Raw genomic sequence first — 13,720 nt, 5'->3', positions numbered from 1 at the left:
TTACTCACCTCGTATGTACAGTATATACTGTATCTTATACCATCTATTGCATCTTGCCTATGCCGCTCGGCCATTGCTCATCCATATATTTATATGTACATATTCTTATTCCATCCCTTTAGATTTGTGTGTATTAGATAGTTGTTGGGGAATTGATAGATTACCTGTTAGATATTACTGCACTGTTGCAACTACAAGCATTTAGCGCCACTCACATTAACATCTGCTAATCATGTGTATGTGACCAATAACATTGATTTGAGCTAGTGTTACTGCAGCTAGTCTTACTGCAGCTAGTCTTACTGCAGCTAGTCTTACTGCAGCTAGGCTTACTGCAGCTAGTCTTACTGCAGCTAGGCTTACTGCAGCTAGGCTTACTGCAGCTAGTGGTACTGCTGCTAGTCTTACTGCAGCTAGTCTTACTCCAGCTAGTGTTACTGCAGCTAGTGTTACTGCAGCTAGTCGTAGTGCAGCTAGTGTTACTGCAGCTAGTGTTACTGCAGCTAGTGTTACTGCAGCTAGTGTTACTGCAGCTAGTGTTACTGCAGCTAGTGTTACTGCAGCTAGTGTTACTGCAGCTAGTGTTACTGCAGCTAGTGTGTCACTCTGTCCCCAAACAGTAGTGTTACTGCAACTAGTGTGTCACTCTGTCCCCAAACAGTAGTGTTACTGCTGCTAGTGTTACTGCTGCTAGTGTCACTGCTGCTAGTGTCACTGCTGCTAGTGTCACTGCTGCTAGTGTTACTGCTGCTAGTGTGTCACTCTGTCCCCAAACAGTAGTGTTACTGCTGCTAGTGTTACTGCTGCTAGTGTTACTGCTGCTAGTGTTACTGCTGCTAGTGTCACTGCTGCTAGTGTCACTGCTGCTAGTGTTACTGCTGCTAGTGTTACTGCTGCTAGTGTTACTGCTGCTAGTGTTACTGCTGCTAGTGTTACTGATGCTAGTGTTACTGATGCCAGTGTTACTGATGCTAGTGTTACTGCTGCTAGTGTTACTGATGCTAGTGTTACTGCTGCTAGTGTTACTGATGCTAGTGTTACTGCTGCTAGTGTTACTGCTGCTAGTGTTACTGCTGCTAGTGTTACTGCTGCTAGTGTTACTGCTGCTAGTGTTACTGATACTAGTGTTACTGCTGCTAGTGTTACTGCTGCCAGTGTTACTGCTGCTAGTGTTACTGCTGCTAGTGTTACTGCTGCTAGTGTTACTGCTGCTAGTGTTACTGATGCTAGTGTTACTGCTGCTAGTGTTACTGCTGCTAGTGTTACTGCTGCTAGTGTTACTGATACTAGTGTTACTGCTGCTAGTGTTACTGATACTAGTGTTACTGCTGCTAGTGTTACTGATGCTAGTGTTACTGCTGCTAGTGTTACTGCAGCTGTGTGTTCCAAACCTCTGTCCTACTTCACCTGCAAAACAATGGCAGGAATAAGCAGCTGCAAATAATCCTATAATCCACACATGCGGCACGGCCCGGGCAAGATTAAATAGGCCAGGAAGCCGGAATAATGCACTCTACTTTGAATAACATCAACCCCAAATACGCCTAATGGTCTAGCAGGAGAAGGAAAATAGAAAATGGGGACAAAGCGTTCTAATAGGGGAAAGAGTAGTAGAGTATAAATGTTTTTATTCAATTTCTTCGTTCTTTTCTCTGCCGTTGCCATTTCCCAACTATAAACGACCATGTGATGTGGAAATGGTGGCGGATGACAAAAGAGGAAAAGCCTAAATGTGATGATGCCTTTGGGAAGTGTGTGGTTGTGATTCCGCGTAGAGTGTGTGTGTGTGTGTGTGTGTGTGTGTGTGTGTGTGTGTGTGTGTGTGTGTGTGTGCGTGCGTGCGCGCGCGCTCCCATATGCGCACGTATGTGTGTTTTACTGTTTTACTGCCGAGATACTCCGCTTGACATCATCTCTCAATTACTCATTTGAGTGGGTTATTGAAGCCCTTTTGTTGACTGCACCGTCTGCACGGCTCAGAGTGGGTGAGTGTGACTCTATTTACTGTCCGGGTAGTGGCTGGTATGTGCTGCTGCCTGCATCCATGAGGCCCCTCCACTTGGCTCCAACATCCACCCTCCATAGCAGCTGGTACTGGGCGATCCACCATGCTGTCCCCTCCATAGCAGCTGGTACTGGGCGATCCACCATGCTGTCCCCTCCATAGCAGCTGGTACTGGGAGATTCACCATGCTGTCCCCTCCATAGCAGCTGGTACTGGGAGATTCACCATGCTGTCCCCTCCATGTCTTCTTCTGGTACTGGGAGATTCACCATGCTGTCCCCTCCATAGCAGCTGGTACTGGGAGATTCACCATGCTGTCCCCTCCATAGCAGCTGGTACTGGGAGATTCACCATGCTGTCCCCTCAATAGCAGCTGGTACTGAGAGATTCACCATGCTGTCCCCTCCATAGCAGCTGGTACTGGGAGATTCACCATGCTGTCCCCTCCATAGCAGCTGGTACTGGGAGATTCACCATGCTGTCCCCTCCATGTCGTCTTCTGGTACTGGGAGATTCACCATGCTGTCCCCTCCATAGCAGCTGGTACTGGGAGATTCACCATGCTGTCCCCTCAATAGCAGCTGGTACTGGGAGATTCACCATGCTGTCCCCTCCATAGCAGCTGGTACTGGGAGATTCACCATGCTGTCCCCTCCATAGCTGCTGGTACTGGGAGATTCACCATGCTGTCCCCTCCATAGCAGCTGGTACTGGGAGATTCACCATGCTGTCCCCTCCATAGCAGCTGGTACTGGGAGATTCACCATGCTGTCCCCTCCATGTCTTCTTCATCCCAGGGGAAAGGGAAACAGAAGGGGTTGGAGATGGAGGGAGAGGAGAGATGGGATAGGGAAGGGAGAGTAGATAGAGGGATAGGGAAGGGGAGAGTAGATAGATGGATAGGGAAGGGGAGAGGAGATAGATAGGGAAGGGGAGAGGAGATAGATGGATAGGGAAGGGGAGAGTAGATAGATGGATAGGGAAGGGGAGAGGAGATAGATGGATAGGGAAGGGGAGAGGAGTTAGATGGGATAGGGAAGGGGAGAGGAGTTAGATGGGATAGGGAAGGGAGAGGAGTTTGATGGGATAGGGGAGAGGAGTTAGATGGGATAGGGAAGGGGAGAGGAGATGGATAGATGGGGTAGGGGAGAGGAGATGGATGGATGGATGGATGGGGTAGGGGAGAGGAGATGGATGGGATAGGGAAGGGGAGAGGAGTTAGATGGGATAGGGAAGGGGAGAGGAGTTAGATGGGATAGGGAAGGGGAGAGGAGATAGATGGGGTGGGGTAGGGGAGAGGGAGGAGATAGATAGATGGGAGAGGGGAGGAGATAGATGGGGTAGGGAAGGGGAGATAGATGGGGTAGAGGAGAAGATATAGGTGGGGTAGGGGAGAGGGAGGAGATAGAAGGGAGAGGAGAGGAGATAGATGGGGTAGGGAAGGGGAGATAGATGGGGTAGAGGAGAAGATATAGGTGGGGTAGGGAAGAGGAGAGGAGATAGATGGGGTAGGGAAGAGTGGGGGAAGGGGAGAGGAGGTAGATAGGGAAGGAAGAGTGGGGGAAGGGGAGAGGAGATAGATGGGGTAGGGGAGAGGAGATAGATGGGGTAGGGGGAGGGGAGATAGATGGGGTAGGGGAGAGGAGATAGATAGGGGAGGGGAGATAGATGGGGTAGGGGAGGGAGATAGATGGGGTAGGGAGGGAGATAGATAGATGGGGTAGGGAAGAGGAGAGGAGACAGATTGGGTAGGGAAGAGGAGAGGAGACAGATGGGGTAGGGGAGAGGAGATAGATGGGGTAGGGAAGAAGAGAGGAGACAGATGGGGTAGGGGAGAGGAGATAGATAGATGGGGTAGGGAGAGGAGATAGATGGGGTAGGGAAGAAGAGAGGAGACAGATGGGGTAGGGGAGAGGAGATACATGGGGTAGGGGAGAGGAGATACATGGGGTAGGGAAGAAGAGAGGAGACAGATGGGGTAGGGGAGAGGAGATAGATGGGGTAGGGAAGAAGAGAGGAGACAGATGGGGTAGGGGGAGAAGAGAGGAGACAGATGGGGTAGGGAAGAAGAGAGGAGACAGATGGGGTAGGGAAGAGTGGGGGAAGGGTAGGAGAGATGGATGGGGTAGAGGAGAGGAGATAGATAGATGGATGGGGTAGGGGAGAGGAGATAGATGGGGTAGGGTAGATGAGAGGAGATAGATGGGGTAGGGGAGAGTAGATAGATGGGGTAGGGTAGATGAGAGGAGATAGATGGGGTAGGGGAGAGGAGATAGATGGGGTAGGGAAGAAGAGAGGAGACAGATGGGGTAGGGGAGAGGAGATACATGGGGTAGGGAAGAAGAGAGGAGACAGATGGGGTAGGGGGAGAGGAGATAGATGGGGTAGGGAAGAAGAGAGGAGACAGATGGGGTAGGGAAGAGTGGGGGAAGGGTAGGAGAGATGGATGGGGTAGAGGAGATAGATAGATAGATAGATAGATAGATAGATAGATAGATAGATAGATAGATAGATAGATAGATAGATAGATAGATAGATAGATAGATAGATAGATAGATAGATAGATAGATAGATAGATAGATAGATAGATAGATAGATAGATAGATAGATGGGGTAGGGAAGGGGAGAGGAGATAGATGGGGTAGGGAAGGGGAGAGGAGATAGATGAGGATGGAAGAGTGAGGGAAGGGGAGGAGGGCTAAATTAGTGTCTACTATCCATGGTAATGACAGATGAAAGTAGATTGGTTTTCCTCCTCCATTGCTGCAGAAGGAAACCACTTTATTATGAATCACAACCTCAGTGTAATTCACACAACTAAATGACTATGCTACAAAATCTGAGACACAACCGCTGCACGATAACCATAATGCACTGCACCTCAAGCGTACAGTACTCCCACTACCCAAAGTACCCCCCTCTAAGCCATCTCCTTTTTGACAACAGCCCTTCTCCTCCCCCTATGCATCCTGGGTAACGACGGTGTGCACTTCCAGGTGTCAGCAGAATGCACTGTGGGTTGTCACAGCGGATATTGTCATGGTGTGACGCAATGGCCGCCTCGACTGACCTCCAAACTCCTGTGTCAGCATGACAACCGGGGAACATGTCACACCGTGTGATGTGTCCCGTGCCAAGACGAGGAGGACAGTGCTGGCCCAGCAAAGTTTTCCCGGAGCAGAACAGACAATAATAAACAGCACTTTGTCTTATGAAAAATGTTTTGGGTTTTGTGCTTTTGTTGTTTGTCCAACTTTAAGTTAAGTCGTGTGCGACCTTGTCAAAACAGATCCTATCTGTGACAGGAAACCATTAAGAGCCGTCAGCGAATCTTATCACTATGGTGACGCGTTGCTAGCGCTGACACAGCATATTTATGTATGTTGTGTGTAGTTTCTCTTTGTTAAACATTTTGCCTTGGAGGTGGAGGCAATGGAGGTGGTTCTGATACACACTCCTGTGATGGTGAGTAACCTCGCCTGAGACCTGAAAACCTGTTTTAGCTCCCAAAGCTAATGCCTAGGCTTTAGCTCCTTGGGCTAACACAGTATTACAGCATGCAGGAGACCCAGGTTTCAAACCAGTAGTCTGTCACATTTTGAGCTTGTGACGTTCATTCTAACTCCTGACTCAGGCCAGAACAGTATGAACAGATCTCAGAGACACGGGAAAGCATCCTCCTCTAAGGACCCTAGTGGTCTCTGATAGAGAGGGGGCCGAAAGATATACTAGCTGCCCTGTGACGATCCAGGGCCCTTGACATGCTGATGCCCCAGTGGCCATCCGTCAGAGCAGGGACAGGGGACCGGTGACGGGCTGAGTGGGTCGCTGGGCCGGCCATGCCCTGCCTCTACCGAGACTCATTGGCAGTGATGGATCACCGGCTGGCTGGGGCATTAAACATTCCCTCCCTCTTTCCCTCTCCTTCCCTCCCTCTTTCCCTCTCCCCTTCCCTCTCTCCGCCAGCTGATCCAGCACACATCTTCCACCCCTCTTCCTCCTCCACAGGGCCAGACGCTCTGCACACCAAGCAACCCCCACAGATGCCTCCACAGACTTGGATTATTTCATCAGCTGCCTGGTCCCCCCCCCACATCTCCACAGCCACACAGCAACATAGTCAGCAGGGTTATATATGGATGTGGATGAGCTGGTGTGACAACCAGCCTGTTTGTCGTGTGTGGCAAGCAGCTAGAGAGGGATGCTGAAATGCCAGGCAGGGGAATTTAGAGAGCTAGAGAGGGATGCTGAAATGCCAGGCAGGGGAATTTAGAGAGCTAGAGAGGGATGCTGAAATGCCAGGCAGGGGAATTTAGAGAGCTAGAGTGGGATGCTGAAATGCCAGCGCAGGGGAATTTAGAGAGCTAGAGTGGGATGCTGAAATGCCAGCGCAGGGGAATTTAGAGAGCTAGAGAGGGATGCTGAAATGCCAGGCAGGGGAATTTAGAGAGCTAGAGAGGGATGCTGAAATGCCAGCGCAGGGGAATTTAGAGAGCTAGAGAGGGATGCTGAAATGCCAGCGCAGGGGAATTTAGAGAGCTAGAGTGGGATGCTGAAATGCCAGCGCAGGGGAATTTAGAGAGCTAGAGAGGGATGCTGAAATGCCAGCGCAGGGGAATTTAGAGAGCTAGAGAGGGATGCTGAAATGCCAGCGCAGGGGAATTTAGAGAGCTAGAGAGGGATGCTGAAATGCCAGCGCAGGGGAATTTAGAGAGCTAGAGAGGGATGCTGAAATGCCAGCGCAGGGGAATTTAGAGAGCTAGAGAGGGATGCTGAAATGCCAGGCAGGGGAATTTAGAGAGCTAGAGAGGGATGCTGAAATGCCAGGCAGGGGAATTTAGAGAGCTAGAGAGGGATGCTGAAATGCCAGGCAGGGGAATCTAGAGAGCTAGAGTGGGATGCTGAAATGCCAGGCAGGGGAATTTAGAGAGCTAGAGAGGGATGCTGAAATGCCAGGCAGGGGAATTTAGAGAGCTAGAGAGGGATGCTGAAATGCCAGGCAGGGGAATTTAGAGAGCTAGAGTGGGATGCTGAAATGCCAGGCAGGGGAATTTCATCAGTGCTTTTTATGGTGTTGGATTGTAACAGTACTGTACTGCATGTGGTTTTCAGGAATGTGTAAAATATGTACTGTGTGGATTCTTCATATTTGTATAATTCTTAATCTGTTTTGTTCTTTTTTGTTAAGCAGTATGAATGTAATATATTTTGGCCTTTTACTGGTAGGTATTTTAGTGGTAAGCACTTACGTTACTGTCCAGGGTTAAATTAATCGAGCCAGGTCAAGAGAGCCCTGATGTCACACCTGTACTTGACAGGAGTTACGGTGCGTCAATAAATTCAGACCCTTCCCGCTGTTTCGCTCGCTATTATCTTATTGATTGCACATTCTCGTCAGGACCTCATGTGAAGGGGGCCCTGGAAATCACCCATAAATTTGTCCAAGTGACCTTTAGGTAATAAGTCAATGCCTGGACAGGACTTCACCCCTCCAGCCAAGCAGCTCCTACGCAGACTTCGGTCTTGGCAGAAAGCAGATAAAAGCAGCAGTACACACAACTCCACTCAAAACCCCTCTGATTGCTTAGAATTTAGATTAAAGAATCAAATCGAATATAACTTTATTGTCCACCCAAGGATGCGACAATGTTCCAATGTTCCTTTAGCAAGGAAGCAAATCATTGAAATTGTTCATCATTATAGTGAAATAGTCTCTATTTGAGTTTGTCCAATAAAGAAGCGTACTTTCAGTTTTAAGCTTTTCCAGGGTTTTAAGTGGAAAGTAGGGACAGATCACTGCAGGGGAGGGAGCAGGGACAGATCACTGCAGGGGAGGGAGCAGGGACAGATCACTGCAGGGGAGGGAGCAGGGACAGATCACTGCATGGGGAGGGAGCAGGGACAGATCACTGCAGGGGAGGGAGCAGGGGCAGATCACTGCAGGGGAGGGAGCATGGACAGATCACTGCAGGGGAGGGAGCAGGGACAGATCACTGCATGGGGAGGGAGCAGGGACAGATCACTGCAGGGGAGGGAGCAGGGGCAGATCACTGCAGGGACAGATCACTGCAGGGGAGGGAGCAGGGACAGATCACTGCAGGGGAGGGAGCAGGGGCAGATCACTGCAGGGACAGATCACTGCAGGGGAGGGAGCAGGGACAGATCACTGCAGGAAAGGGAGCAGGGACAGATCACTGCAGGGGAGGGAGCAGGGACAGATCACTGCAGGGGAAGGTAGACAGATCACTGCAAAGGAGATAGGGACATATCACTACAGGGGAAGGTAGACAGATCACTGCAAGGGAGGTAGGGACATATCACTACAGGTGAAGGTAGACAGATCACTGCAAGGGAGGTAGGGGCATATCACTACAGGGGAAGGTAGACAGATCACTGCAAGGGAGGTAGGGACATATCACTACAGGGGAAGGTAGACAGATCACTGCAAGGGAGGTAGGGACATATCACTACAGGGGAAGGTAGACAGATCACTGCAAGGGAGGTAGGGACATATCGCTACAGGGGAAGGTAGACACAGATCACTGCAAGGGAGGTAGGGACATATCACCTACAGGGGAAGGTAGACGGATCACTGCAAGGGAGGTAGGGATCACTACAGCGGAAGGTAGACACAGATCACTGCAAGGGAGGTAGGGACATATCACTACAGGGGAAGGTAGACACAGATCACTGCAAGGGAGGTAGGGACATATCGCTACAGCGGAAGGTAGACACAGATCACTGCAAGGGAGGTAGGGACATATCACCTACAGGGGAAGGTAGACAGATCACTGCAAGGGAGGTAGGGACATATCGCTACAGGGGAAGGTAGACACAGATCACTGCAAGGGAGGTAGGGACATATCACCTACAGGGGAAGGTAGACAGATCACTGCAAGGGAGGTAGGGACATATCACTACAGGGGAAGGTAGACAGATCACTGCAAGGGAGGTAGGGACATATCACTACAGGGGAAGGTAGACAGATCACTGCAAGGGAGGTAGGGACATATCACCTACAGGGGAAGGTAGACAGATCACTGCAAGGGAGGTAGGGACATATCACTACAGGGGAAGGTAGACAGATCACTGCAAGGGAGGTAGGGACATATCACTACAGCGGAAGGTAGACACAGATCACTGCAAGGGAGGTAGGGACATATCGCTACAGCGGAAGGTAGACACAGATCACTGCAAGGGAGGTAGGGACATATCACTACAGGGGAAGGTAGACAGATCACTGCAAGGGAGGTAGGGACATATCGCTACAGGGGAAGGTAGACAGATCACTGCAGAGGAGCAGAAAGTAATCAGACTTCAGCAAAACATTCTGTAATATGATCAGGGTTATAATTCATAATCAGCCGTGTGCCTTTGATCTCTCTCCCTCTGTCAGACACACGTAGGCACACACACACACACATGGATTAGAGTGTTGGAGGAGCAGCTGAGTGAATGCCTGTTGACATCCAGAGGGACAGTCAACACACAGAGGGACAGTTGACATCCAGAGGGACAGTTGACATCCAGAGGGACAGTTGACATCCAGAGTGACAGTTGACATCCAGAGTGACAGTTGACATCCAGAGTGACAGTTGACATCCAGAGTGACAGTTGACATCCAGAGTGACAGTTGACACAGAAGGACAGTTGACATCCAGAGTGACAGTTGACATCCAGAGTGACAGTTGACATCCAGAGTGACAGTTTACATCCAGAGTGACAGTTTACATCCAGAGTGACAGTTGACACAGAAGGACAGTTGACATCCAGAAGTGACAGTTTACATCCAGAGTGACAGTTGACATCCAGAGTGACAGTTTACATCCAGAGTGACAGTTTACATCCAGAGTGACAGTTGACATCCAGAGTGACAGTTGACATCCAGAAGGACAGTTGACATCCAGAGTGACAGTTGACATCCAGAGTGACAGTTGACATCCAGAGTGACAGTTGACATCCAGAGTGACAGTTTACATCCAGAGTGACAGTTGACATCCAGAGTGACAGTTGACATCCAGAAGGACAGTTGACATCCAGAGTGACAGTTTACATCCAGAGTGACAGTTGACATCCAGAGTGACAGTTTACATCCAGAGTGACAGTTTACATCCAGAGTGACAGTTGACATCCAGAGTGACAGTTGACATCCAGAGGACAGTTGACATCCAGAGGGACAGTTGACATCCAGAGTGACAGTTGACATCCAGAGTGACAGTTGACACAGAAGGACAGTTGACATCCAGAGGGACAGTTGACATCCAGAAGGACAGTTGACATCCAGAGGGACAGTTGACATCCAGAGGGACAGTTGACATCCAGAGTGACAGTTGACATCCAGAGTGACAGTTGACATCCAGAGGACAGTTGACATCCAGAGTGACAGTTGACATCCAGAGGGACAGTTGACATCCAGAGGGACAGTCGACATCCAGAGACACAGTTGACATCCAGAGTGACAGTTGACATCCAGAGTGACAGTTGACATCCAGAGTGACAGTTGACATCCAGAGGGACAGTTGACATCCAGAGTGACAGTTGACATCCAGAGTGACAGTTGACATCCAGAGGGACAGTTGACATCCAGAGTGACAGTTGACATCCAGAGTGACAGTTGACATCCAGAGTGACAGTCGACATCCAGAGGGACAGTTGACATCCAGAGGGACAGTTGACATCCAGAGTGACAGTTGACATCCAGAGTGACAGTTGACATCCAGAGGGACAGTTGACATCCAGAGGGACAGTTGGCATCCAGAGGGACAGTTGACATCCAGAGTGACAGTTGACATCCAGAAGGACAGTTGACATCCAGAGTGACAGTTGACATCCAGAGTGACAGTTGACATCCAGAGTGACAGTTGACATCCAGAGTGACAGTTGACATCCAGAGTGACAGTTGACATCCAGAGTGACAGTTGACATCCAGAGTGACAGTTGACATCCAGAGTGACAGTTTGACATCCAGAGTGACAGTTGACATCCAGAGTGACAGTTGACATCCAGAGTGACAGTTGACATCCAGAGTGACAGTTTACATCCAGAGTGACAGTTGACATCCAGAGTGACAGTTGACATCCAGAGTGACAGTTGACATCCAGAGTGACAGTTGACATCCAGAAGGACAGTTGACATCCAGAGTGACAGTTTACATCCAGAGTGACAGTTGACATCCAGAGTGACAGTTGACACAGAAGGACAGTTGACATCCAGAGTGACAGTTTACATCCAGAGGGACAGTTGACACAGAAGGACAGTTGACATCCAGAGTGACAGTTGACATCCAGAGTGACAGTTGACATCCAGAGTGACAGTTGACACAGAAGGACAGTTGACATCCAGAGTGACAGTTGACATCCAGAGTGACAGTTTACATCCAGAGTGACAGTTTACATCCAGAGTGACAGTTGACATCCAGAGTGACAGTTGACATCCAGAGTGACAGTTGACATCCAGAGTGACAGTTGACATCCAGAGTGACAGTTGACATCCAGAGTGACAGTTGACACAGAGGACAGTTGACATCCAGAGGACAGTTGACATCCAGAGTGACAGTTGACATCCAGAGTGACAGTTGACACAGAAGGACAGTTGACATCCAGAGGGACAGTTGACATCCAGAAGGACAGTTGACATCCAGAAGGACAGTCGACATCCAGAGGGACAGTTGACATCCAGAGTGACAGTTGACATCCAGAGTGACAGTTGACATCCAGAGTGACAGTTGACATCCAGAGGGACAGTTGACATCCAGAGGGACAGTTGACATCCAGAGGACAGTTGACATCCAGAGTGACAGTTGACATCCAGAGGGACAGTTGACATCCAGAGGGACAGTCGACATCCAGAGTGACAGTTGACATCCAGAGTGACAGTTGACATCCAGAGGGACAGTTGACATCCAGAGGGACAGTTGACATCCAGAGTGAAAGTTGACATCCAGAGTGACAGTTGACATCCAGAGGGACAGTCGACATCCAGAGGGACAGTTGACATCCAGAGGGACAGTTGACATCCAGAGTGACAGTTGACATCCAGAGTGACAGTTGACATCCAGAGTGACAGTTGACATCCAGAGGGACAGTTGACATCCAGAGGGACAGTTGACATCCAGAGGGACAGTTGACATCCAGAGTGACAGTTGACATCCAGAGGACAGTTGACATCCAGAGTGACAGTTGACATCCAGAGGGACAGTTGGCATCCAGAGGGACAGTTGGCATCCAGAGTGACAGTTGACATCCAGAGGGACAGTTGACATCCAGAGGGACAGTTGACATCCAGAGGGACAGTTGACATCCAGAGGGACAGTTGACATCCAGAGTGACAGTTGACATCCAGAGGGACAGTTGACATCCAGAGGACAGTTGGCATCCAGAGGGACAGTTGACATCCAGAGTGACAGTTTACATCCAGAGGGACAGTTGACATCCAGAGTGACTGCATCTTGTGTTTGTGTTTGTATGAGAGTAGAATATCGTGAGGATCTTTAAATAGCCATCAGATTAAAAATAGAGCACCACTTCCTATAATTCCCCCAGAGATCCACAGTACACTGGACACAGTAGGGGTCACACGGTCAGGTCAGAGCTTTGAGGTCACAGAAGCACCAGTAACCAGACAGCAGTGTGCATTCCCAGTGACTCTGTGGAAACCGGACACCATCTTTGGATCTAGAGGGCATGGCATGGAGGCCATCCTAACAGTGTATAGACTTTTCTCTTCATGCACATACTCTAGATGTCCATTGTTTATCACTAGGGCCTGGAGTTCACCTGGTCAGGTCTTGTGGTTGGGAAAATCTCCTGGTATTATCCAATACCCGCTGGATGGTACAGTATATGCAGCGGATTTCCAATTAAAATTATCCAATGATCGTATTCTTGAATGGACTCCACCCATTTACCTCTGGAGTCTACTAACCATGGGTCCTCTAATCTCAGATCATAGAAATCAGTGTAAAATCACAATGATTCATCTCAACTTCCGAATGGAAAAGGCTCATGTTATTTAGTGCATTATGCTGGTGTGGGTGGGGGGTTATGGGAAGGAAACCAATGTAAACTAGGTGACAAATGTGAACAGATGATGTAAGGGGAGGAAGGGGCCACCCGTTCTGGGACCTATCCTTCTCGCCAAAACATAATAGAGATGAAATGACCTGTGTTTAATATCAAGGATGAGTATGATGATGAAATAGTGTCAGCATTTGGAGTTGTGGAGATAATGGCCAAGCTAAAACCATCTCCAGAATAATCTCACTCCTCTACTGATTTTCTGGAAACGGATACAATAAGAAGTAGAAAAATGGATTTGTGGCAGCGGTGGGATACAGATTATAGGGACAGTCTAATTAACTTATTTTCAAGCAGGAGAGTTACAAAGTGTCTATGCTAGCAGCCAGAGTGCAGATGGACTCCTACAGGCTCAGGTTGGCTCAGAGTGTTGCATGCTGGGTGGTGCAGTAGATAAACTCAGCAAAAAAGAAATGTCAACTGTGAAATGAAATGTCACTGTCAACTGTGTTTATTTTCAGCAAACTTAACATGTGTAAATATTTGTATGAACATAACAAGATTTAACAACTGAGACATAAACTGAACAAGTTCCACAGACATGTGACTAACAGAAACGGAATAATGTGTCCCTGAACAAAGCGTAACCGTCAGTATCTGGTGTGGCCACCAGCTGCGTTAAGTACTGCAGTGCATCTCC

Source organism: Oncorhynchus tshawytscha, linkage group LG18, assembly GCF_018296145.1.
Source record: "Oncorhynchus tshawytscha isolate Ot180627B linkage group LG18, Otsh_v2.0, whole genome shotgun sequence".
NCBI classification, from domain to species: domain Eukaryota; kingdom Metazoa; phylum Chordata; class Actinopteri; order Salmoniformes; family Salmonidae; genus Oncorhynchus; species Oncorhynchus tshawytscha.
The sequence above is the reverse complement of the archived record's forward strand: the minus strand, read 5'-3'. Positions refer to the sequence as shown.